A 24,393-nucleotide genomic window follows, 5' to 3' on the forward strand; every position below is an offset into this window, starting at 1 on the left:
AACAACAATCATCATCATCATCATCAATATAATTATTAGATTATGATTTTTTTATTTCTAACACATAATAAAAATAGTAATAATCATCATTATCATCCTCATGAAAATCATTAGTATTATTAATAGTATTATTAAATTAGGATTTTTTTCATTTCCTAACATATAATAAATATTAAATTTCATTTTATAATAAATGGCCTCATTATTAATTTATTCATATGATTTATATATGATATTAGAATATGTGTTAGCTTAAGTGATTTGCTTTAGAATAGGATATGTCATATTCTCAATAATATTTGTAAAGAAAACATAGGATCTATATGTGGCATTTACATATATTTCAGTTAAAATGGAAAGCGAGTGCATGTTTTTACCAAAACTAATATTAGATTTTATTTTACATGTGTTGTGTGTAAAACAATATAATTTGCACAAAGAAATAATGGGGTTCTTCTCTAAAGAAGCAGCTCCTCCGCCCCGTTTAGAGCATTGTTATTGGCATTTTACTTAATAACTAACATGATTCAAGCGATGGATTTGCGACAGAGAAACTATTCGTTTTGGGAAACACTCATCACTACATAGTTCTTTTTAAAAAGATGCATCATACTATGATAGTTCAGCCGTGAGTTACGTCGTTGTTTGGGAAACACACCCCAGCGTTTTTTTCCAACCAACCAGCCAACCAACCAACCAACCAACCAGCCAACAAAACCAACCATCCAACCAACCAACCAACCAACAACTTATCAATCAATCAAACCTGAAATGTTTAAATGTTAATGTTTCATTATATTTAGCACTGTACTCATACACTATGTGAATTTTAATTTAATATATATATATATATATATATATATATATATATATATATATATATATATATATATATATATATATATATATATATTTTTTTTTTTTTTTTTTTTCTGTAGAATAACAGAGTAAAAAGTACATTTAAAAATACACAAAGATATAATATATATAATTATCATATAGGTAACTCTATCAAGTTTGTCTGCAACCTTGACCTGCCACTGTATTGTCATGTAAGGAAATAAGACACCATGTTCTTATTTTATAACATTGTGTACTGAGAAAAAACAAGAAAAAGTACAGCCGGCTAGACGCACACCCATTAAACAGCCTCTTTCCAGTGAGGTGACTGCTTTTAACAGTGTTTCGCCCACTAAGGTCTGATTTATTCTGTCTCTGCTTCATCACATCCTGCTAACAAACCCCCTCTGGTTGTGTCCGCTGTAACCTGCCTGTCCTCTGCTCAGCTCATGCATAGCAAACCCATCGCAAGCAAGAAAAAGAAGTTTGACCAGCAGGAGAAACAGGCGAAGAGATTCAGTCCTCGGGCTGACTGGAGCCATCCCTCGTCTCTCCTCTTTTTCTTTCTCTCTCTGTGTGGCTCTGATTGGACAGGCGCTTTGCCACACACGTGTTGTGATGGCTTTTGTCTCCTGAGGTAACAGAATAAAGGCAGACAGCTGGAAGCTCAGCCCAATATTCACCTGTCACACGGCTGCCTGTGACAGGCTCCCTCGCTGCCGCAAAGCCACCGCAGAGAAATGATGCTAAATTAGGATGCGGCTTCGCTCTGTTGTCTCTGTCAGAGATCTCCCCGAAAGCTCAGATATTCTCAGCAAGTCTGGCACCGATAACAACTTACTGTATCACAGATGCTAATGTAGTATATAGCATCCAAAGCACTGAGCTGTTAGCACTTGTGTTGGTAATGCTAGGGGATCAATCATGGTGGATATGATCATTTTTACTCAAACGTGTCCTTCAGATGTGAATGTATCATATTTGAAATGCAGCATTATTCATACAACTGATTCATTCAGTTAAATGCAGGAGTAAACAGGGTCTGACACATTTAGAGCTAATCCATTTTACAGGTCCTGTGACATTAAAATAAAGTTTGTTAGATGTTAGCATCAGTATTTTTTTAAAGCTAGTGCGCACCAAAACAGTTTTAACAATTTAAAACAAATTTAAACATTCAAAGCTGGTAATTTGTCACTTTGGCCTAAATTAATCTGATCAAATACCATGTACCATCTGACATGTCCCACACTCTTTATTTTTATCTGCTTTATTATTCTCACCCCTTCATTTGCTTTTCATTTGATGCGCTTGAGCTCAACTACTCTCACTCGCAGAGCTGTGATAAAACAGAACACTATTGGCTGTTTTCTTAAAAAAGGGGAGAAGCTAAACTATGTCCAACCTCTTATCATATTTCAGTTGAGATTATGTCAAACATTAAATTAAAAATGCACATTTTAAGGCACTTCACACAACCTTTAAAACACTTCAGTCAAAAGTCAAAAACACAATTGTGACCCTGGACCTCAAGTCCTCCAGTGTTGCATGGAATAAACCACCAACTTGTCCAGGTTATCCCAGATGCAACCCATCACTGGGAAACATCCATACGCACTCATTCACGCACTTACACCATGGCCAATTAACTTTACCCTATTCACCTATAGCACGTCTTTGGACTTGCGGGGGAAACTGGAGCACCTGGAGGACATTGTATAAGACAAAATTATAGATTTTCTTTTATGACAAATATCATTAGAATTTTAAGTAAAGGTCATGTTCCATGCAGACATTTAGTACATTTCCAATAGTAAATGTATCAAAATTCAATTCATGATTAATTTGATGCAATACTAAGAGCTTAATTTATAAATTTCAGTAAAAAATTTAAAATTTACCCTCATATTTTCAGATAGCTGTCTTAACCATATATAAACAGAAAGCTTCTTTATTTAAAATAAATGGACAGTTATGAGTTTTGATGGTGCAGGGTCGCATTTGATTGGATTCCTTTTAGTAGTGTACACACTTTTTATGGTTGAGTACATTTAATAACAAAAAAGTTGGGTCATTTTAACCCAAATTTGGGTGAAATATTGACAAACCAGTGTTGCCAACAAGATTTAGCAGCTTTTTAGACCCCCCTAGTGACAAATTTTCAAAAAAGTGACTAGCGATAAATCTAGCGACTTTTTTTTGTGTGCTACTGTTGATTTTTATAGACTGTCAGTTGTCCATACTGTACCATCTCTACTCTTCTTAACAAGCTGCAACTGATGTCGCCGCCCCCTCCCCCACCTCAGAGCACTGACAGGCGGCCCAGTCCTTCTACAGCAGCCTCTCCCACCTGCAACCTCACCCCTCCGCGTATAACGAAGGCAAATGATTTAGCACCGGCAGTATGGAGGTATTTTCCTTGTACAGTCAAACCGATCTGCTTCTCTTTTATTTTAACAATTTAATTTGACCGTTTATTATTTTCTTGTTCACAATCACAGATATTTTAAGTTTTGGAACATGTTTGAGTTTATTACGTCTGAGAAATTACTGCAAATTAACAACACATCTAAAATGATATACTGTAATTAAACAACAATAAATTTAGTTAAATTGACATGCTTAAATAAAGTGTAGTGCACATATAAATACCTCTTTATTGATCATAGGCTGTTAAACAAACAGAAACGGTAGAATGTGCTGACGTAAGTAATATTCAAATTAATGTATGATGTAATCTAGCGACTTTAAGCGACTTTTTCGGGCAGAGCTTAGCACCTTTTTGTAGAAGTTAGTTGGCAACAGTGTGTCAAACCCAACCACTGAGATAAATTTTACAATTAAATGTATAACCTAACTTTAATCAAATGCTTTTCTCTCAATTTAATGGGCATTGTCGGTGGTTTTCAGTTGACAGATATGGGCCAGTAGGACCGTCTGTGCTCACTTACCATCCACATGGTTAATAAGCTATAGATCACATACGGCTGTGGCCAGAAGTTAACGAGAATTATTTATATTATTTTTTACATTTCCTATTACTTGTATTTTATTAACGTCTACCCTTACCCCAACCCTAACCAACCGTCACAGCAATGTAAAACAGATCTGGAGCTTGAGTCTTCTCTATTTGTATAGCTATTTAACCACGTAAATGGATGAGGACAGCCTTCTGAGCCTACTAGAAGGTGCAGAAGACCCCTACTGGCTCAAATCTATCAACTGATAACCACTGATAATGCCCATTCAATCTAGGGATAACATTTAAAGCGAGTGGATATTGTTAATATTTCACCTAAATTTGAGTTTAAATAAACCAGCATTTTTAGAATATACTCTGTGCTTGTTGACCTAATTTACCCAGCACTGTAAAAAATGCTGGCTTCCACACAACTAATTTGTGTTAGGCTCACAATGGGGTGCCCAAACCTGTTCCTGAAGGGCTGGTGTCCTGCAAAGTTTATTCCCATGCCCAATCTGATATACCTTGGCCAGCCAATCAAGCCCTCATAGGCTTTCTAAAAACATCTGTGTAAGTGTGTTAAGGCAAGTTGGAGCTAAAATCAGCAGGAGACCGTCCCTCCAGGACTGAGTTTGGTCAACCTTGGGGTAACAAAAAGGAAATAAGTTAACTTATTATTATTATTATTATTATTTACACATTTAAGTGGATTGAGCATAAAATAATTAAGTTGTCCACAAAAAGCTCAAGACTTGAGTTGTTTTGTCTCATTTTAAATAAGTAGTTTGATCAAACAGCAAATCTTGAAGCGAATTGACTTGAAACAATGTTATTGTGGTGCATACATTTATACATATGACAGAATTCACGACTCGTTCTTGTTGTTCTTCCCCTTTACGGGTTTTGCGCTGAAGGTGATGGGGTGTGTTTCTCCTTTAAGAGTGTGGGTTGAGAGAGAGAAATAAAGCGATCGGTTCTTAAGAGTTTTCATCCCGCGCCTGATGTCTCTTCTGTTTATTTACTCTGCTTAAATGGCCACATTATATATAAAATTAAACATTTCCAAATTTGTATTGCATTTCATTAATGTATTATTCACTCGCGCAGCATAAGAGCCGCTTTCTGAAAAAAATATATAATATACAGGAAGGCTCAATTACAGAAACAATCTGTCACAAATCAGAGAATTTATGCTAAGTTAACATGATGATGTCAGAGATCTCTCCAAAAGTACAGATATTCTCAGAGATCTTGACTTTTAAAACAACTTACTGAATCAAAGATGCTAATATAGTATATAGGCTCTACAGAGCTGAGCTGTTAGCGCTTGGCCCGGTAATAATAGGGAATCCGGCTGAATGACAGTATCTGTAATTGTATTTGTGGGACAGGCGTAATTGGCCAAGGGTCACGTTTAACTTGGCACTGTTAGTGCCCGTGGCGTTTTCATAATGAATATGCAGAATCACTTGAAAGGACAAGAGAGATAGCATTCTCTCTTAATGGATCCATTTTAAAAGCAAAGATCAGGCCATCAGCGAAGAATACAGAAGGCATTATGTTTTATTGACGGTAGCTGTGTTTGGCGGCCGTGTTTGGAAAACCGAGTGAGAGTGAAGGTGAGGGAGGAAGGAAATGAGAAAAAGAGAGCGAGAGAAAGGCGCAGCGAGGGTTGCGGGATGTTTGTAAGAGAATTGATTTTGCTCATACATTTTTGCCGATAACAAGGAAACAGACCAGGAACCCAACTAATAAGCTATTAGAGTGGATGCTCCTCCAAGGGCAGTGCTCGGGTTTGAAGGGTTTTAAAACAAGGATGTGTTAATTAGAGGGTTATACAGAGGAGAAAAAAACAGAAGCTTCTATCCCTCATTTACACGTGGCAGAACAATTTCAGCGCTCTTGCAGTTCCTTTTTTCCTTTAATTTGATTTCCTAATAGAACAAGGTTTAAGTGGTATACATGTAGGTTTTATAATTCTGCAGCCTTTAATTAAATATGCTGTGTTTAAAGGAGTATAGTGGCAAAGGGATTTTAACTAAAAGCATGGTTGCAGGTGTGATATTCTTTTATATTCAACTAAGAAGCTAACTAGTTGACTTTCATTTTATACACAGCATATTTCGCAAACAAAGTCAAAGCAAAGTCAGCTGTTGCATATGGGCTTTTAAAACACACATTGTTTTATTGTTTCAGGTTTCATACCTGAATGAATCATTGTTTTGAACAAATCTGTTCAAGAGAATTTCAATTAAATTCAATTCATGTTTATTTCTAAAACGATTTACATAGTAGATTGTGTCAAAGCAGCTTAACATAGAATTTCTAGTAAACTGAAACTGTGTCAGTCCAGTTTTCAGAGTCGAAGTTCAGTTTAGTTCAGTTTAGTGTGGTAAAATTTTCACTTCTAACAGTCCAAATTTTGAAGGTTACAAATCTCAAATCAAGCAAGCAAGAGGTGACAGTGGACAGTTCACCAATTGACGAAAATGAAGGAAAAAAATCTAGAGTAAAGCCAGGCTCAGTTGGCAATGACCATTTCTCCTCTGGCCAAACATCCTGTGCAGAGCTGCAGTGTAGGCGCCGGAGGCTGGAGAACACTGGATGTTTAGCATGCATGGAGAAACTGAATAACAAAAAATAAAAAACGGGTGTTCAGGCTGGCTCGCAGGATCAATGAGAAGACTCATCTGTCACTGGGGTCTTTTAGGAATGTCTCATGCTCTCTGCTCACCGTGACCGCCATAGCATCTGCTAAAGATACGGCCTGGTCTAGGATTATGAATACCTTTGCATCATTTTACAGGTCTTGAATCGCACCAATGGTGCAGCATAATCTCTAGGGGCCTTGAGTCAAGTGAAATTTCGCTGCCTGATTGATATACAATATAACGTGGGCTTTAGACCGGACAAGGAGCACTGCATTAAATTCCATATTCCCCCGACACATCTTTAAAATATGACAGTTTATTTTATGCCAGTATTTTCAATGGAGTTTCTGCGCTCGCCTGCTGATCCTGGCGGCGCTAGCCATTACTCTTTTCATCTCGTTTTACTCTTGAACAACTAAATGAATGCTTAAATCTATTTAAATGAATATATGTATTATGCTGGAAAAGAAACCTCATGAAATTTAAAATAGTCACATTAAGCTTTTACAGAAATTTATCATTGGGTAAAAAACACCAGCTGTGCATACCCCATTGAGGGACCATTACCATATTATGGTGGGGATTACATTATGGAGATTTTTCTTCCAGCTCCCAACTTTGTTATTGTTTTCTGAAAAAGTATTAAAAAAAAAATAAAAAAAAAGCGTTTATTATCATTTTTGTAAAATCATATATGCTTGGGTTGATGTTGTAAACTACGGTACAAAAACTTGGTACTTAACTGTCTGTACTTTTTCTGTTATTTTACAACTTGTATTCTCTATATATATAAATATATATATATATATATATATATATATATATATATATATATATATATATATATATATATATATATATATATATATATATATATTTTTTTTTTTTTTTTTTTTTTTTTTTTTTACAATATCAGGTTTCAAACTACTAAAGGGTCGATAAAAGTCACTTTGTTAAATTACACAGTTGATTTTTCTACATAAAAATCAACAGAGGAGAGATAGAAGTCGCATAATGCAATTCATAACTACAAAAAAAAAAAAGGTAAGCCTCCAGTTTATAAGTGTTTTTTTGTAAATATTTCTGGTTTTCCTTGACATTCTACAGGTGGGTTTATGATTAGGCTATTTTTCTGATCTTTCTAATATTGTTAAATAATCTTGTGCAATTCACGAATACATAAATAAAAAACTATGATATGCAAAATGTCATAAATTTTCAAAACTACATAAAATATGAGTAAATATAAAACAGTGGAATCAAATAAATGCACAGTTTACGGTTTATTTTGTTTTATTTTTTGCCAGTCAGTGGTCTTGCTTTGCTACACACTAGTAAATAATATCAGGACTTTCACTTTTGGCTGAACTTTCCCTTGAGTGTATCACATTTTCATGGCAATATGTCTGTCTTTTCAGTCCTTTTTTCTCTCTACACTCCATCTTCATCTCTCTACAGACCTGCTTTAATTTCGCCTCCTTTTCTGTTTCTCCATCACTCTCTTTGTCACTCTTCCCTTTCTCATCCTGTCACATTTGTTCCATTCTCAGGTTCCCTCTTTATTTCCTCGCCTCCCCGGTGCACGCATCCTCTCCATCTCTGTCTTTCTTTTTTGTCCCCTTTTTTCCTCCTCCGTCACCTTCACTGCTCCTTTTCACAGTCTTTTTGTGACTCGCTGATGTATTTTTCCCGCTTATTCAGGTTTAACATTCTACTCTTCCTTCGTCCTGTCATTTTTTTTTTTTTTTTACTCCCGCAATGTTCTGTTGCAGCGTGTGCTGCGTTTAAAGATGAACACACACATGGCACATTCATTCTCACATTCATTCAGATGCATTTCAGAACATCAGCTTGTATCACACAGCTCACCCTGTTTCCCAGATGAGAAACTGCGAATCGATAGAAAAACCAATCAGCTGCTTGGTTACAGACACCATTGGACACTTTTATTAATGAATATAATGCATGGCCAATAGAGAGAGTAATCAAAAGAGATGTTTTTGTCACTATCATCCTTTCTGAATCAGTGAAACCCAGGGAAATTCAATTTTTATTAATATAACTGCTTCTAATTTTACTTGTCACTGATCCAAGAAAGCCGCCTCATTACTGTTCTGCTAAACCAGGTTTGTAATTATATTTGTAAAGCCTGCAATTTGAGCCATTTTATTAAGGCTTTATGGTTATGAAGTTATTTCTATAAATCCTTTTGACTTTTCCCTGACTTTTATGAGACAAACCTCCTTGCGTGACACTCATGAATTGATAATTTCTCTACTGAAAGAAAAGTTTACAAGTACACCAGGATTGCAGGGTCAGATGATGTTCTCTCTGGTCTCTTATTTAAAGATTTTGTACAGAAAACCAGCGTAACCTGCTTTTTTACAATAGGACCAATGCTATTAGAGTTGACAAAAACAAACGAAAATTTTAATTTAAAAGCATTTTCGTAAATGAAGTAAAAACAAAAATTAGTTTTTTTTTAAACTAGAACTAACTGAAACTGTATTGTGTACAAAACTGACTGAAACCAACTAAAATAATAGCAAAAGCGTCCTTTGTTTTTGACTTTTATTTAATACATAAACCTATTGTCTGTAAGCCTTTTAGAAGTAAATCTATTTACTTCGCGCTGCCAGGTGTTTGTCCCATACAGCATCTCAGTGTCTGTAATCCTGATGACACTGGCCAGATCGAGACGGTTCTCTTCCAGTCGTCCTCGCTAGGTTGCTTCTGTAACAACAACAACGAGTGGACATGACAGCAGCATGGTGACAGCATAAAATACATAAACCTAAAATTATGAATTTAACACATGTGCCCAATAATTGGTTTTACAGACATCCCATGTTGGAAAAAGTTATTTCCAGAGGAGACTGAGATGATTTGCAGGAGGTTGCGGGAGAGTGGGTGCCTGAAGAACGAGTTGTGTGCGACGTATCTAAAGAGAGGGGTGGGGCCCTGTGTGTGCTGAAGGGCGGCCGAGTGGCGCACAACGTACCTGAAGAGCTTGAAGGGATACGGTGGAGATGGGTGTGCGGCGTATTTAAGGACAGAGCAGGAGACGCACGATTTCCGGTAGATTATTATTACTTTGCGGGCATCCGGCATTTGTGGGAGACTCCCGGAACTTCCGGGAGACTTGGGATGTCTGGTTTTATGTCTGTATTAGTGATCGTGAACAAATCATTCTTCTTAAATGGATCTTCTAAAGCAGGGGTGTCAAACTCAATTCCTGGAGGGCCGAAGCCCTGCACAGTTTAGTTCCAACCCTGCTCCACCACACTTACCTGTAGGCTTCAAACAAGCCTGAAGGACTCAATTAGTTTGATCAGGTGTGTTTAATTAGGGTTGGAACTAAACTGTGCAGAGCTGCGGCCCTTTTGGAACTGAGTTTGACACCTGTGTTCTAAAGTAAAGCGGTTGAATTAATTAACTTAGTTCACCAAATCAAACTGAATCAATTGAATTGATTCGTTTCTCCAGTAAACCCTTATCCACAAACTACTTACTTTTTAACATGCCTGATACCCCCGACTCGAAATAAACCAATACACAGATTCAGTTATAACATTACGCTGGAATCAGATTTGAGAAGTGGTGAACCAATAATACTGCACATCTGTGATTCAGCAGGTGACCCGAACACAAACAGTACTGCATGATGTAACTGAACCAAACTTTTACAACTGCTGCATTTGTAAACCGAGGTTTAAATGAGAGGATCTGGCGAAATGTAGGCTACATTTATTTCATAACAGAAAATCATAATGGAATTTAAATAAGGTAATCGTGCTTCAGATGGCTTGCAAGACGTAATTGTAAGAAATGTTTCAGATCATGGTGATGTTTTAACTGACTGAAAATATGATAACTACATATTTTTGGTATGTTGAGTGCAAACATTGGAGGATTGTCACAAAAGATCTAACCTCAGAAGCAGACTTGCACATATATGTTATCTTGTATGCTGCTGCATTTGAATTTGAGGATGGGTAGATGATTGTGGTAGATCATAGTGGTCATGGGTCCTCTGAATATGTTTAAAAAAATTAATCTTTGTTTGAGTTTTTATTTTTATTTGGAATCTGCACTTACAACAAACATCCCTATTTAGAAATAAAAAATACAAAACTAACACTGAAACTAATTTCAGTAATTTTAAAGAATAGAAAGTAATAAAGGATGATGCGATGGCGCAGTGGGTAGCACGATTCCCTCACAGCAAGAAGGTTCAAGCCTCAGCTGGGTCAGTTAGCATTTCTGTGTGGAGTTTGCATGTTCTCCCTGTGTTCGCGTGGGTTTCTTTCGGGTGCTCCGGTTTCCACCACAAGTCCAAAGCGATGCGGTACAAGTGAATTGGGTAAGCTAAATTGTCTGTAGTGTATGTGTGTGATTGAGTGTGTATGAATGTTTCCCAGTGATGGGTTACAGCTGGAAGGGCATCCGCTGCATTAAAAAATATGCTGGATAAGTTGGTGGTTCATTCTGCTGTGGTGACCACAGATTAATAGAGTATAACTAAGCCGAAAAGAAAATAAATAAATGAATGAGAAACTAATAAAAACTAGTAAATCTATCTCTAAAAACTAAAACTAACTGACTTTGAAAACAAAAATTCAAAACAAAATAAAAGCTAAAACTAATGAAAAATCTTGGTACTTTGGTAGTCATTGTTTACTTATCATTGGCTGCCATTTACCGTTTTACATTCTTGATGGCATCATGCATGCAATTAAAGATGGTAAACAACATTGTTTTTTCATCCATGACAAGTATTTAAGAGTTAATATTGCATAATTTGAAACAGAATAATCTGATAACACAAAATTATTGTGCAATCTCAGCTGCATTAGGCTAGTTTCAACTGTTCAAAAAAGGACAACTATGATTTCAGTGAGATGTTGTTGAGTTTGTGTGTTCCATTACAGAATGAAATGCTCTCAGAAAGCTCCCCAACTGACATTGTTATTGCTGTGATTTAATACATTAGTTAAATAAATAAATAAATAATGTACTGCCTATTTTTACACTCAGCCGAATAAAATCCAGCCCTTTTAAGGCCAATATTTATACAGAGAAAGAACAGGACATAATGATCCAGCGCTTGGTACTGCAGAAAAGAAAGGGGGGAAAACACACACACAAATTGGAGGTGATTAAAAGAGAAATGTTCTCAAAGTCATGGCTGTGTTCAGAACTAAACCGAGGATTGAAGCAGAACTTAGGTGTTTTTAGTCCATGGATTTGAAATGAGGAAGAAGAAAAGAATGCAAATAATTTCAGTCAGGACATACATGATCATTAAACAATGCACCTTTATGGGGTTTTGATTGGTTGAATTAATTAAGCTTTTGTAGTAAATCATTAACCTTCATGTGAAGTTTTTATTTTTTCTAACATTTCCCAAGTGATGTTTAAAAGGGCAAAGAAATGTTTGGCTATTTCCTTTTTTGTTTGTGAGAATGTTTTATTTCTTTTAGTTTGGCTGGAATACAAAGAATTAAAATACAAAACAAAAAGATTAAGAAAAATATAATTAGTTTAATAAAATTTAAATATAATTAGTATAATTAGGTTATGAAACAAATCAATTCAATTCAAGTTTTTTTGTATAGTGCTGTTTACAATAGTTATTGTTTCACAGCAGCTTTAGAAAAGGTGCACATTATTGCATTAAAATTACATTAAGTTAAAGTTACAATCAAATTTAAGTTATATACAAAGGTAACCTGGAAATTTATTGCATATACAGTGGTCAGATTACATAAGTACACCCCTTACAAATCTTTTAAATTCTTATTTTTAATTGGAAGCTCTACAATATTATATTTGTGCATATACATTAGATTAGTCAGTACTGAACTGAACTGTCGTAGTACGATGCATCGTTTGGGAAAAGAACGATGTAGTGACGAGTGTTTCCCAAAACGCATAGTTTCTCTGTTGCAGAACCATTGCTTGAACCACCTTAGTTATACCGTAAAATGCCCATAATTATGCTCTACACTGGGTAGATTAACTACTTATTTAGAGAAGAACCCATAACTTCTTTGTGCAATTTTGTATTGTTTTACACGCTCACGTATTTAAAATAAAATCCATATAGATTTGGTAAAAACATGCACTCGCTCTCCATATTAATTGAAATATATGTAAATGGCACATATAGGGCCTATGTTTGCCTTACTAATATTATTGAGTAGTTGAACATTACATATTCTAAAACATATCACTTACAAAAGCTAACACGTATTCTAATATCCTATAAATCATATAAATAAATAATGAGGCTATTTATTAGAAATGAAAAAATCATACTTTAATAATAATATTAATGATGATGATGATAATTGTGATGATGATAATAATAATAATAAAAATAATAATAATAATTATTATTATTATTATTATTATTATTATTATTATTATTATTATTATTGGTAGGATATTGTTTATTTGTTTATTTATTTATTATTTTGAAAAGTCTACTTTTACAATTTAACACATGTAAACCACTGCAGAAAGTTTTAACCAGCAGACCCATGTCATATTAAGTATACAGATAGCCTACTTAATAAATAACCTACTGTAAATTAAAAGAATTATTGTATGCTTTTTTGTTTTCACAAGCTTTGGAGACGTTACATAAATTCCGCTTTTAAATAATAGGTCACCTATAGCTTTTGCCATGAGGCTGTGTTCAAAATGACATCAATGTTTTCAAAGTGCACTGCAAAGGGAGCACAATTGTAAACATGAAGATCGCTAAAACTGAACTGTTGAAATAGTTTGAAAGCAAATTGCACCTAAGGGAGATGACTTTAATGTTTTTATTTTTTATTTTTAATAATTCCAACTTTGAATGCTAGAATTTTCTAAATGAATTGGGGAATAGAACACAGCCAGGAACTCATGTTTTAAACTACAGCTCCAGAGCTGTAGTTGCCAGTGCTCAAGTTTGCGAATATTTTCAGTTTGCAAATGTTCGTTGGAACAATGGATTTAAGAAACGGCAAATCAACAAACTATGTTTCTAACGACGGAACTTGCAACCTTAGTTGGCTAACGATGGTTTTGGGAAACACACCCCTGTATATTTCAATTAATATGGGAAACAAGTGCATGTTTTTATCAAAACTAATATTGGAATTTTTTATATGCGTGTGCGTGTAAAACAATATAATTTGCTCAAAAGGTATGAGGGTTTTCTCTATAGAAGCTCTCCACCCTGTTAAGAGCAGCATTATGGGCGTTTTACATTATAACTAATGTGGTTCAAACAACGGATCTGCGAAAGAGAAACTACAGTTTTGGGAAACTCTTTTCACTACGTCCAAACGATGCATACTATGATAGTAGATCGCACTTGACATAAAGTGATGTTGTTGTTTGAAAAACACACCTCAGGTAAAGACTTGAACCAGTGACATTCTTGCTGTGAGGCAACAGTGCTAACCACTGGGCCGCCGAGCCACCCTGTCAAGAAAAAGGGGAGGAGTATGGAAGGAAGGGGGATTCTTCAATATGAAGATGACTAAAGTAAGGCACTCTGGTTATTTATAGTGAGTTAGGAGTTATCTGATTGGTGTATTATGCATTAGCTATATGTGGGACCAGCCATTGTATGTGATCCTCTTGAAGTTAGTTTACAAATAACTTCACATTGAAAAAACATCTTCTCTCGTTTAAATATAGCACACTGGACATATTTGAAAAAAAAAAAATAACTGAAGAGAGTCATAAGATGAATGGATTGATGGATTGGTAGGCTATACAGTGGCAATCACAGCGAGTGGGTGGGTGGGTTGGTTGTAAGACCCGCAGGTTACATTCATGTCAAATGTACATTCATATCAGATGTCTGTTTATTAACTCAATTAGCAGTTCCTTCACAACCTGGTAACGATTTATCAGTGAAGTGCCGCCCTGCTGTTCAGCTTGCAAAAAGTCAATCTGCACTAATTTTAGTCCTCAAATATCAGCATAAACATGCTAATTCCTCAGGGCTTGATGAACAAATTGAACTATCTAATTCCATCATTGTGCAAAAAAGCTGACACCTCCCACCAGCATGCGTTTGTGGAGGAACGGCACCTCAGTCGGCTGTCAGGTGTGAGGAAAAGAAATGTATCGAACCCAAACAGTGTTTGAAAGAACATAAATCAAACAGGCTGTGCAATAAGGTGGAACGGTCTCGGCTCAGGAGCTGTTGCTGGGTGTCAGTTTATGTCCAATAGAAAGCGAGACTGCCTGGTGACATGACGGTGGCTCCTCTGAAAGGTTTTGGCTGTTTCAGTAGTGATTGACCAGGATTCATTGTTCTGTCAGCCTTCACGCTCTTCTACCGCTGCCAGTACCTGTGGATCCTCTGCTGTGTTGCTTTTACCAGCTGTCTCTCGCTCGACACGGTCACAGACTCCAATGACTTAGTATCCAAAAGACTCATGCCGGAGTGTCTGATTGTGTATGCATTAAAACAGCTTGCGGACAGCTGAAAGATACTGGACAGCCAGTATGGGAAATCTAGACAGGAGAATCTGATTAAGTTGTCTGGGTATCTGGAGACGCCCCACACACACAGACCTTTGCAAACATCTGTATGCGTAGGCTGACCGCTGCATGACCTGCATTCATGCCAGTGTCAAGATTGGACTTTAAAGTCAGTGCTGGAAAGTTTCATTATGCACTGTGCTCATAAAAGAGTCAAAGAGAATCAAAGCTGACACTGAGTTGAAGCTGGGGAATACTGGTAAATAAAGCATGCAAATAAAATAAAATAAGGCAGCACGGTGGCTCCCACAATTGCTTCACAGCAAGAAGGTCACTGGTTCGAGCCCTGGCTGGGTCAGTTGGCATTTTTGTGTGGAGTTTGCATGTTCTCCCCGGTTGCTCTGGTTTCCCCCACAAGGTCAAAAACTCGTGGTATATTTAAATTGGGTAAGTTAAATTGTCTGTAGTGTATATGTGTGAATGAGTGTGTATGGGTGTTTCACAGTGATGGGTTCAATCTGGAAGGGCATCTGCTGCGTAAAACCTATGGTGGATAAGCTGGTGGTTCATTCTGCTGTGGCGACCCCCGATTAATAAAGGGAATAAGCCGAAAAGAAAATGAATTAAATTAAATTAAATTAAATTAAATTAAATTAAATTAAATTAAATTAAATTAAATTAAATTAAATTAAATTAAATTTTATTAAATTAAATTAAATTAAATTAAATTAAATTAAATTAAATTAAATTAAATTAAATTAAATTTAATTTAATTTAATTTAATTTAATTTAATTTAAATATAAAATAAAACAAAATAAAATAAAGTAAAATAAAACACTCAGAAATGACAAACCATTAGGAACTGCTGTTTGGCAGATGTTTTTGACATTGTAAAGTATATCTGATAAACAAATGAGAAGAAAATAATTTGTTTACTTTTTCAATGTGAAGTATAAAAGTTTTTTTCAGTAATTACTTGCAAACAACATAAGTATGACATCAAAATTAAATTATGGAATTTTATATAAAACCATCTACATGTTTGATTTTTATGGCCTTTGTTAACATATTTGTGGGGAATTCTAGTTAACCAATTGTAGAATATATCTATTTATATGTGTGTGTTGCATGTATGTATGTATTCAACATTAATATAACCATTATAACCAGTAATGCTCAATGTAGGCACCTTTGGTTTGGCCCGCCATCTCATCTGAAAAGAGAGGGAGAATAATGGGGAGTTGGTTATGGGGAATGCCTTTGACAAAAATTGTCATTTTTAATTTAATTTATAGTTTTAGTTCTTTGTTTAATTAAAGACCAAAAAAATAAATAAATAAAATGAAAGTATTGATTTAAATGTTAAAAATTAATCAGACTTTTAAAATGTAAATACTGTCACTTTGCAGATAGAGGACAATGCACAAGACATCGGCGAGCAAATCAAGGCAAAGGCAGGAGCAGCTCGACTAGTAATTTGAACGTTGAACTCCATTGTGTAATAAATAGGATTGTTTATGATTTTATTATAATAAGTTAATTATATAATGAAGAAAAATAAATACTGCATCATTATTTAATATGTTTTAAAGCAATGTTTTCTGGTTATGTTTAAATAATTCACAAATAATTTACCAAACTTAATGTAGTACAGTTTGGTTTATTTAACTTTGGCCCACTGCCTTCAATGAAGTTAGATTTTTGGCCCTTTGTAAGAAAATGTTTGGCCGCCCCTACATTAAAACTATGGTTAACCTATTAATAGATCTTTAAATGTAGCATTAGTAGGATCGTTTATAGTTAAAGAAGCATTAGTTTAACCATGAATGTATTTTCTAGTTTTTCAGCTTCCAAGACATTTGCATTTTTAATTACAATGCTGAAATTGGAGGTGTAGGAGGGAGAATGAGTTGATGTGAACCACTGTAGTTTAAAAATAATTTTGAACAAAAGGATTGAATGCTCCAAATTGAGCTTGATGTCCATGTTTTCTACTGTGTTTTTCTTTTCTTACACCCCACTAAATGTTGCAATTTACACTTGTCGAGCATTCGGTAGTAACTATATTTATTGGACATGACATTAAGTGAATACAGAAAGTGGGTGAGTCATACATTCCAAATCAATGATTCTGTAATTGGTGGCAGACAAATATGGGAAAATTAATTAAATCTAACTTTGATATTAAGGCCTGTCTCTCCTACTGAGAAATTACAATCCTACTTTAACCCTCCTGTCGTGTTCACTTCCCGCCCCTAATTACTTTAGTGTTCTCAGTCAAAATTGACCGTTCTGTTTTAACTGCTCTTAAATTAGCACAAAATAAAAAAAATTCACCACCAAAATTGTAATGAAGATTCTTTGACTGTGAGCAATGTCTCAAATAAGTGTTTAAACATGCATTTATTGAATTAGACATAAAATAACTGCAGTGAAAATACAAATAGGAGTGTAAAATGTATTACAAAATGAACGTAATGTCATGTAAGGTCATGATGAGGAAGGATCGGCACATAAGTGCAGAAAAAAAGATGTTCACCCACAAAAGATATTGTTCAGTCTAAAATGTGTGAGTGAGTTGGGCTGATGTGAATGGGGATGTTTTCTGTCAGATGGATGAATATAGTCTGGATACCCATTCATTTGCTGTGGCGTCACTTTTGATAGAGAACACAGGTGTGTAACAAGGTTGATCAAAACACTCCAAACTCAACGAAAGAAGTGATCACCCCTTTTTTATATGTTCCAGTGCATAGTGTGGAGGATATCATAAGACCTTGAGGCAATAAGATGTAAAACACAATATTTATGAGTGTTTTAAGTTGTAAATCAGTCAGGTTTGACCCGAACACGACAGCAAGGTTAACATTGTCTTATAAACTGTAAAAAAAAAAATAGCAGTGATTTCACTGGGAAAAATGTCATGCATGACATTTCACTCGCTTTGTTTTTTTTTTTTTTTTTTTTACATTACTGTGGTTCTTCTTTTGTTTTGTTTTGTTTTGTTTTTTTTTCTCATCAGTCATGCATTTTAGAGTTTTATTTTACATCTAGTTTTGATAAATAAAGTTTATTGCAGTGCAGCAAGGTGGCTCAGAGTTTAGCACTTTAGCTGTTGGCATTTCTGTGTGGAGTTTGCATGTTCTTGTGTTGCTTGAGTTTCCTCCAGGTGCTTCTGTTTCCCCTATAGTCCAAAGGCATACGGTATAAGTGAATTGGATAAACTAAATTGGCTGTAGTTTATGTATGTGTGTGTGTGAATGTGAAAGTTTATGTGTGTTTCCAAATACTGGTTTGTGGCCGGTTTATTCCGCCGTGGCGACCCCTGAAAAATGAGGGGCTAAGTCGAAGGAAAATGAATGAATGAATGGATGTTTATTGTATTATTTAAGTTTTTCCTTTTATCGTGATGGTGTTTAGTAGTTGTGTGACCGACACTGAGCACCTTCTGCTGTTTATAGGGCACATTCACATTGAAATCGTCTTTGCTTCTAAAAACATGAGATGCGGCTCTCAGGAAAGGGTTTTAAAAAATAACACACCCATTATTAGAAACAGGAAAACAATATGTTATGATAAGCACTTCAAGACACATCATATAACTCAGGATATCTGGACAAAGCCACAATAAGTGCCTCCACCGCCATGTATAAATGTAGTTGTAAGGCCAACCTTCTAAGATAGATAGAAGCTTGCAACAGTTGCCCCACTTCCGAGTTCTTCTGATTGGACCACTACTTTTGAACCAAACAGTGATGAGCTGATCTGCGTCTGAAAATTGACGATCTTTTAACTTGACTCCGCATCTAAAAAACATGGCGCTCATGTGTGCAGCACTTCAAAAGATGTAAGACTCTAGCTAAAAGGTCCCACACAAGCGTCAAGCACATGTTTACATTGAAGTACAATAGAAAAGTAGCGTATTGGAAAGGAAAAATGCATTCTGTGTGAAAGGCCCCTTAATGTGTTTTTTTCTGCTTGCGTATAAGCTGTTTGTGATTAGCATTGGTTCCTCATATAACTTCCTCATCACCACATGATGACAATAAAAAGAAAACTCTCAGGAATGACAAATCACTGGGAAATGCTGTTTGGTAGATGTTTTTGACAGTGTGAAATACAATTCTAATAAAAAAACTGAGAAGTAGTTCATTTGTTTTTATAATACATAATTATATGTGTGGGGCGGCATGGTGGCTCAATGGTTAGCACTGTCGCCTCACAGAAGGAAGGTCACTGGTTCGAGTCCCGTCTGGGTCAGTTGGAGTTTACATGTCTCCCCTGTGTTGGAGTTGGTTTCCTTTGGGTGCTCTGGTTTCCCCCACAGTCCAAAGACATGTAGTGGAAGCGAATTCGATGATCTAAATTGACTGTATTGTATGAGTGTGTGTGTGAATATGAGAGTGTGTGGGTGTTTCCCAATACTGGAATGCGATGTGTGGCTACCGCTGACAAATGAGGGACTAACCTGAAGGAAAATGTATGAATTATATGTGTTTTTATTTTTTCATTGTGAAATATAAATTTTTTTAAGTAATTACTTGAAAACAACATGAGTATGACATCAAAATTACATAAAATGTGATATTAAACCATTTAAATATTTGATTTATTTTCATTTGGGGAAATCTTGTTAACCAATTGTAGAGTATGTACCTGTGTGTGTTGGTATGTATGTATGTACACTGTAAAAATATACTGGTTGCTTTACATTTTTAAGCTGAATCAAATTAGAGTCCATTGAACAATAAACATACATACTTAACAAATTTAAGTGGATTGAAAATAAAATAATTATTATAAAAAAAACTCAAGAATTATGTTGCAGTAGGTAGTGCTGTCGCCTTACAGCAAGAAGGTCGCTGCTTCGAGTCTCGGCTGGGTCAGTTGGCATTTCTGTGTGGAGTTTGCATGTTCTCCCTGAGATTGCATTGGTTTCCTCCAGGTGCTCTGGTTTCCACCATAGTCCAAAGACATGCAGTACAGGTAAATTGGGTATGGCTAAATTGTCCATAGTGTATGAGTGTGAATGAGTGTGTGTGGATGTTTCCCAGAGATGGGTTGCGGCTGGAAGGGCATGCGCTGTGTAAAAACGTGCTGGATAAGTTCGTGGTTCACTCTGCTGTGGCGACCCTGGATTAATTAATGGACTAAGCTGAAAAGAAAATGAATGAATGAATGAAGAATTATGTTGTGTCGAGGAAACCCACACGAACATGGAGAGAACATGCAAACACTACACAGAAATGGCAACGGACCCAGTCAAGGCTCGAACCAGTCATCTTCTTGCTGTGAGGTGATCTTGCTACCCACTGCGCCACCCTGACATCCATTATGGCAACCACAGCTGCTTTTTTTAAAAAATTAAACAAATTTTACAGATTTTTTTTACAGTGTAGATATCCTGATCAGCATCTCCTAGGCGAAGTTTGGGATCAGCAAATGTCGTAAAATTGCCAGTTAAGTATTCATTTATTACTAAACAGTATGAGACAGTCCTAGCATCAAAAGATGGAGGGCTGTGCTAAGCTGCGGATGCAGAACTAAAATGCAAAAAATCCCACAGTCTGCCACTGACAACCTCCTTCCCGCATTCCCCTGTTCAAAGCGCAAAAAAGTTGAAAACAGGCTGTGTTAGTGGAAGATGGCTGGTTTGTTCATTCTCATGGATCTCCCGGGCCGTTTATGACAGTTCTTTGTTGGGCCCAGATGGCGTTTCTCTGGCGTCTTCTGTTCTCTGGGCTGAAACCACGCAGTCTCTTTCTTGTGTTTGCATGCCGCATGACATGAGTACAACTCTACTTGATTTATTTTTTTGCAGTTGTTTCTGTGATGCCAACCGCTTTGCTCGCTCTGAATCAAACTAATAAAGGCGTGTGTTTTCATTATGCAGCGATGGGATTTGCTGAATGAAAAAATATGAGATGAACTCAACTGAGCATGTAGCGTATACATGCTGACTACACACTATTGCTAAAATGATTTCAGATCTTGCTGATGAGTTTTACGCATCCGATTCTTTCTTATTAAATTTGATGTTTATTTATTTTCATGAAGGTTGCAAGCAATAAACGGAGCAGCAGATAGAGATACAGATAAGGCGAAGTGGAGAATTCGCTACGCATGATTGGTGCCCAGACAAAGTAAATAATAATAATAAGTAATAAATAAGGAGAATAAGCAGCGGTAAGAATGTGGAAGGTTTAAAGCAGAAATCTCTGTAACTATGAGGAAAAATGAAAGATTTGGTGGAAGGATTTACGCTGTAATAATTTTGACATAAATTCATAAAGCCAAAAAATTATTTACTTATTTATTTATTTATTTATTTACTTTTTTCATGTTGGGCACACACACACACACACACACACACACACACACACACACACACACAAACACACACACACACACACACACACACATATATGTATATACTCCAGTATTTATTTTATTTAAACTTTTACACTGTGCATAAAGATATATGTAAGCCTGGACAAAATGTATTTATTTACTTATTATTAAATACTTTGTTGTTTTATAATGAAATACATGTAAAAGTTCATTTTTGTTCATAGTTTGGTGGTTCTGCCTTTTATAACTGCACTGAAACTAATGATAATTTAATACTTCTGTATGAAATGCAAATAATTAATAAAAACTTTAATTTTTCAGTTTTAACTAATTGGTTTGTAGTAAATGTCATAACAGAAAAGACATTGCTCAAATTTACAGTCTCAACTCATAAACACAATTCTGAGGATTATATGAATATATTCTAACATCTTTAATGTTATTCATTCATTTTACACTCAAAAAAGATGTTTGCTGTTTGTTTAAACTAAGTGTATAAAATGAGCTGAAACAACACAATTCTTGAGTTTTTTTGGCAACAACTTTACTGTTTTATGAATTCAGTTAAATTTGTAAAAACTACACTTCCTTCCTGTTGTCCAAACCCAAATCCATTGTGTGGAACCCAGCATTTTTTACATTGAAGCATTGACCTAATTCAAAATTAAATTCTCCTAATACTTGCATTATTATGAATGAATAAATAAATGAATGAAGGAATGAATGAAACATAAAGGCATACAAACTTTTTTGATTAACAGGTTATACACTTTTTAAAAATGCTCCATTCCACACAATGAGGTATATGCACAGCTAGTGTTTATCAGCCAATTATAACTTTCCGATGAAAGCTTAATGTGACTATTTTCAATATTCATAAAGTTCCTTTTACAGCATTGATGTTGTAATGTAGTTACAATACATTCAGTTAAACAGACTTAAGCATCTATTTAGTTGTTCAAGCATAAAACAGGATGAAAGACTCTGCATCATCAGGATCAGCAGGCGAGCACAGAAACTCCATTGAAAATACAGGGGTCAAATATTTCATATTAAAAAGACATGGCGGGGGAATGGAATTTAATGCAGTGCTTCTTGTCCGATCTGAGACCTAATACATATCGTATACAGTATCTTGCAGTGAAAATCACTGATTTGTAAAGAAATCAGACCTCAAATGTGATGATTTTATAATGGAAAACAGTTCACCTGAAGCACTGAGGCTGGTTGGCTGAAATTAAAAGTCCTTGCATATACCCCATTCCTTCATGTTGACACAACACAAATCAATTAAGTTAACTTCATTATTTTACAAATTTAACTGTATCGAACATAAAACAATTAAGTTGTCCCCCAAAACCTAAAGAATTGGGATGTTTTAATTAATTTTAAGCGTTCGTCCAATGTTTTTAAACAATTGTCCAATGTATCTGAATATCTGTGAGGACAATAAATTAGTGATGTATTTTTTGTGTTGCACTGAGAACTGAAAAATCCAGTGACTAATAAACAAAAAAAATTTTGTGTGTTTATATATTAGCACATGCAAGAATATGTGAAGTCTGACAACTGTGAAGAGCAACAGGGAAGAAGAACCAAACATCTGTTCTGAGGCAAGTCAAGTTAGTTTTATTGTTAGCTTGTAAAAGAGTACACTTTGTTTTATGTTGCAGATTATTGCTCATGCAAAGGCTTTATCACACTGCTTTCATATTTTGCAGAAAAGTCTAAAACATATGTAGAAGAACGAGTAATGTTTAGGTTCAGTCTTGTTTGACAAGACAAATGATTCTGTTCACATTTTCCGCATTAGCATTCCTCAGCTAGCTGGAATAGCAGCTTGTTTATTTCCATATGACCCTGCTCATGAAATGACCAACTTGTGACAATGACTTTCCTTGAGCCAAACAAGTCAAATCTGTTCTTTGCACTACAGGGAGCAGCTTTCTCCAGCAGAACTTTCTGATGAATGACTACTCAATTTTCATATTTTTCTGAATTCAAACTGTGTATTTAAAGCGTTCAGTGCTGCAGTGTCTCTCTCCCGTGTTTTGCACTAGACAGTTTTTATCTCTTAAAAATGAATTTAAAGAAACCTTTCTATCATTCTGACAGACATTAGGTAAACAAGCGCAACTACTGCTGAAAATTCATGTTCTGGCTGTGCAAACAAGTCTTTGCAATGTGGGAAGATTTGGACATGTGCATCACCGCAGTGGCCTGACAGCAGCCACCAGCTATGTTGACAAATTCTACATCTGGTTAACGCATATTATCTTTTTTTACAAGAGAAAAAGGCTATTTTAATAACATATACTGTATGTAAATCTTTTAAAAACTTTAGCTGAATTATTGTATAAGACCTAAACATGGAAGATGAAATAAAAACTAAACATGGAATAAAAAACAAGGTAATTCTGATTTATTTTTTTCTTCTTAGCTGTATAAATCCAATGATTCAGATCTTTTTTTTTTTGTGTAAAAGTGTCAATTTATATCTTAAAATTCTAACTTTTTAAGTTTTTCACAGTTCAAAAGTTGCAAAGACCCATAAACGGCATCTCAAATTTTCTTCTAAAATGAGCGTTTTTCTCAACCTCCTGTGTTTATGTTTAATTATTTCACTTTAAAGGCAATGAAAAGAAACAAAAAAAAATGAGAGCGATGAAAACGCACAAGAAAAATGATAAAAATATGTAAAACTGTTCAGATGGCATTTGCATCTTCAATTGCACACTCAAAAATAAAGGTACAATATCAGTAGGGTGGTACCCTTTTTAAAAAGTACACATTTTTCCCTTAAAAGAACATTTTAGCACACTTTTGTACCTTTAAGGTCCTCTGAGGTAAACGTGTACTTTTTTAGGGGTAAATATGTATCTTTAAGGTACAAATGTGGACCTGATAGATATAAAAGTGTACCTTTTGCAAAGGGATCGCACCAGTGATGACTTTTTAACCTTTATTTCTAATAGTGTAGTATTGTGACTTCATATCTCATAATTTTAAGTTGTAAACTCACAAGTTATTTGATATAAACTCAGAGTTGTTAGACATCTATTTAAAATACTAATTTCTTGGGTGGGGGGGGGGGG

At 35.3% G+C, this 24,393-nt stretch overlaps 1 protein-coding gene across 2 annotated transcripts in view; it reads left to right on the forward strand.

Moving 5' to 3' along the window:
* lysmd1 (LysM, putative peptidoglycan-binding, domain containing 1) overlaps positions 1 to 24,393 on the forward strand; it is a 324,645-nt gene that overhangs the window by 246,904 nt on the left and 53,348 nt on the right. Inside the window, exons 5-6 of one of the 2 annotated variants that reach the window (XR_015510647.1) lie at positions 22,839 to 22,911; positions 23,414 to 23,696. The gene's annotated coding sequence lies outside the window, so the exon portion shown is untranslated. Of the gene's footprint in view, positions 1 to 22,838; positions 22,912 to 23,413; positions 23,697 to 24,393 lie in introns of those variants that run through there. The other variant, XR_015510646.1, reaches the window with a different exon arrangement.

The sequence above is a fragment of the Danio rerio genome, chromosome 16 (assembly GCF_052040795.2).
Source record: "Danio rerio strain M-AB ecotype USA chromosome 16, GRCz13ab, whole genome shotgun sequence".
NCBI classification, from domain to species: Eukaryota; Metazoa; Chordata; class Actinopteri; order Cypriniformes; family Danionidae; genus Danio; species Danio rerio.